The sequence below is a fragment of the Cebus imitator genome, unplaced genomic scaffold, assembly GCF_001604975.1.
Source record: "Cebus imitator isolate Cc_AM_T3 unplaced genomic scaffold, Cebus_imitator-1.0 Scaffold593, whole genome shotgun sequence".
In the NCBI taxonomy this organism is placed as follows: domain Eukaryota; kingdom Metazoa; phylum Chordata; class Mammalia; order Primates; family Cebidae; genus Cebus; species Cebus imitator.
In genome coordinates this window covers 188,125-192,139 of record NW_016107908.1, presented here as the reverse complement: position 1 = coordinate 192,139, position 4,015 = coordinate 188,125, and positions in this window count along the sequence as shown.

The following is a 4,015-nucleotide window of genomic DNA, read 5'->3' as shown; positions in this document are numbered from 1 at the left end:
TCAATCTTCAGTGTCATTGATTAAAGACAGTAAACAGAATTAGTTTGCCCTTTGTTTTAGATTAACTTGCTTAGTCTAAGCATTTGGGCTTGCTATGTACCATATTCAACTCCAAACTTCACAGAAACTTTGGGGTGATGGGCTAACAATTCATCTGATTTTGTGGAGGTTTATCCAAAAATGCTCTAATAAAATATCAATTAAAATATCATGTGTGTCATTATCTAAACATATTGACTAAATCATCTGGCAACCTGTACAGCCTTAAATGATCCTTAATTACAGACTTGGGCAGAAAATACAATCAAACTAGAAATGGATTGACCTAATGACTATAACTACATAATCAGTTTAAGTGTGTGTGTGTGTGTGTGTGTGTGTGTGTATAAATTGCTATTAAAAATCAAATTTTCTAGAGAGCCAAAACTATGTGTGTTAATAGTAATCTTGTAATAAGTAATTCTCATGTAAACAAGTCTGCTTCTGTAATAATTCTTGGTTTGAGTATTTGTCTGTTTTTCTCAAGGCTCATACCAAGGTACCAGAGTACTTTTAGATACAAATGTATTATATGTACCACATTAATTGATGCCATGAATTCCAGATTCCCTGCTGGTAGAAAAAAGAGGGCACCCTATTTTGTATACATAAATATATAATCTCCATATATAGAGAACCAGAGAAAACTCTGATTTTCTCCAGTGTTCCATTTCAATCTAGGAAACTGTCATGTCTCATTTTCAAGAATCAAGTAGGCTAAAGAAAAAATTAAATCAAGTGGGTTATAGATAATATCAATATTTTTAAAGAAAATTGAAAGTTTTATTGTAAGTAATAGTTCAAAAATTCCTTTTGTCAATCTACAATATGCATAGGGATTAGCAAAAATCTTAGGTCATAGGTAGGTAAATATTCCTTCAAAATTATAAAACCAATTTTAATGTCTTGTGTTCACGGGCATTATATGTTCTATCTGAACCTGAATCCATGGCAAATATTAAGAAAACTTAGGTAATATCTACAATAAGAGCTTATTTATTGATCTAATAAGTCCCTGAATAAAAATTTATTAAATCTCTAATATATATTAAAATTTAAGTTAAGTATGATATTTTGAAAGACCTGACCATGTCTTTTTACTCCCAATAATTGCAATTTTGGGAGTCAAATTACTGAAAGAACAAACCAATGGTAAAAATCTTGATTAACTAAAAATTATGAGAAGGAAATGGAATGAAAATTGATCTACAGAATCAAGATAATCTTTATCAAAATTCCAATTGTCTATTTTGCAAAACTGGGCAGACTAACATAATTTGTGTATAGAAATGCAAGGGATCATGAATAACTGAATAATTCTTACTGGGGGAGGGGTGGTACAAAGCTGTAAGACTCACATTTCCCAGTTTCAAACCTACAACAAACCTCTCATAATCAAAACAATGTGATACTGTCAGAAAAACAGACCAACACTAATGGAAAAGAACTGAGGGTCCAGAAATAAACATTTCTGTAGTCAATTGATTTTCAGAAGGGTCTTAAAACTATTCAAGGGGGAAAATAATAGTTGTTTCAACAAATGATGCTGTGATAAATGGATATCTACAAGCATACAGAAAAATGATTCTGTACCCCTACCTTACACCGTATGCAAAATTAACTCAAAGTGGATAAAAAAACCTAAACATAAGAAGTGAAACTATAAAAATTACAGAAATAAGCAACTATAAAAAATACAGAAATAAGCATAAGTATAAAATTTTATGTTCTTGGATTAGAGAACAGTTTCTTCACTATAACATCAAAGATGCAAGCAACAGAATAAATATATAAATTGTATTCATCACTAAGAACTTATGTGTATGAAAGGATAATATCAAGAGGGTGAAAAGGCAGTCCATAAGATGAGAGAAAAGAGTTTCAAATCATGTATTTAATAAATGCCTACTATCAAAAATACATAAAGAACTTTTATAATTCAACAATAAAATGATAATCCAATGGCAAAATAGACAAAATATTATAGTAGACATTTATGCAAAGAAGAAAAGTCAATAAGCATGTGAAAAGATGTTCAACCTCATTAGTCACTAGGAAAATGCAAATCAAAACCGCAATGTGATATCACTTCACACACACTAGGATGGCTACAATTATAAAACAGAAGAAAAATAACAAGTCAGTGAAGACGTAGGGAAACTGGAACCCTCATGAATTGTTGGTGGGAATATAAAATATTGTTGCTGCTTTGGAAACATGTTGGCAGTTCCATCAAAAGTAAACCATACAGTTACCATATGATACAGCATTTCTACTCTCAAGAAAATTGAAAACATATGTTCACATAAAATTTGTATACAAAAGTTCAGAGCAGCATAATTCACAATAGCCAAAGAATCCAACTACATCTACCAAAGAATAGATAAAATGTGTTATTCCTGTACAATGGAATATAATTCAGTTCTTAAGAGGAATGAAGTATGGATGCATTACAATATGAATGAATCTTGAAAACATCATGCCAAATGAAAGAAACCAGTCACAAAAGACCACATATTGTATAATTCAATTTGTTAAATGTCCAGAATAGATAAATCCATAGATATAGAAAGTAGATTAATAGTTTCCAGGAGACATGGAAAAGGACAATTTGAAGGTGTGAGGTTTCTCTTTGGAGTGATGGAAACATTCTGCAATGAGGTAGTATTGATGGCTGCACCACGTTGTCAATACACTTAACATCACTAAATTATACTTTTTAAAATGACATAATGGTGAATTTTATGTTATGTGAACTGCATCTCAATAAAAATATAAAAATAATTAGAGTACTTTCATAGATTATTATGTACTGCAAAGGGGTATTGCCTCGAGCTTCCTTTGCCATTCTCTTTAGCCTCATTTCCAATACCCTAAGCCATATCCTTCACTCTGTTACAACTAATTGTTTGATGTTTTTGTCATAATGCTGTTTCATGACTTGTGCCTTTGTTTACATTGTTTCTTATGCCTGAAATGCAATTTTCCTAGCGTTCTCTTAAGACCTATTCATTATTCACATCCCAAACTTTATTGGTCAGGACAATGTGTTTGATTATGATTTGACTTATTTAATTCTGCTCATTACTCCTTTGCACTTTCAGCCATAGCCCTTACTCTACTAACCTGCAAATATTGATTTATTTGAGTGTTTCCGATACTAAATTCTTAGTTTCTTATTGTCACATAATACCAAGTAAAGTGTCTGATAGAAGGTGGTCACTTGCAAATATTTGAAGACTCAAGAAAGGTAAAAAGTTTTGTCAAATCTTCAGCTGAAATGGAGAATCTTGCGTTACCAGGTATCAGAGTAACCAACTAAATCAACAAGCCAAAATAAAAGAAGCAATTAAGCCTTTTATCATTTACTGCAGCAGTATAAGCAAGAAGCTAAACCAGAGAAACCTCTGATTCCCCTCAGTATTCTATTTTCCTTATGGAACGGTGTGTCGGTAGAGGATTGAGTGGATTAGCACAGATGCAGGGGTTATCTCACATCAAAGGAACTCCAGAAAAAGGCTTTTATGGACCACGGGGACCAACTTGATGAGGATGGTGGAAGGAAGGTAAAGGTGAAGAGCTAAGAGTTAAAAAGTTCTGAGTACTTCAGTCAGAGTGGGGTGAAGAAAAGTGTCTTCAATGTCCTTTATGTCTCCCCATAAAAATCCTTCACAGAGACACCTGAGAAAGGCATCTGCTGAAAGCCCAAGATAAGCACGCCTCCAGCTGAAAGCTCCTAGGCTAGAAAAGAAAGCAGGTAAATGACTTTAGTAAAGTCTATCATTGTTTCAGAATGAAATTTTGAGCTGTTTAAAATTTTGATTCCTCTGATAGATGATTGGTTTTCCTTCAGAAAACCATTTAAAGTTCTCTTTCATTATCAGAAAAAAGTTACCAATATTCAACTTCTTAAGTAGTTTAATTTTTGTTTTAAAATACACAAGACTATTTTAAATGATGATAAGGCATACATATA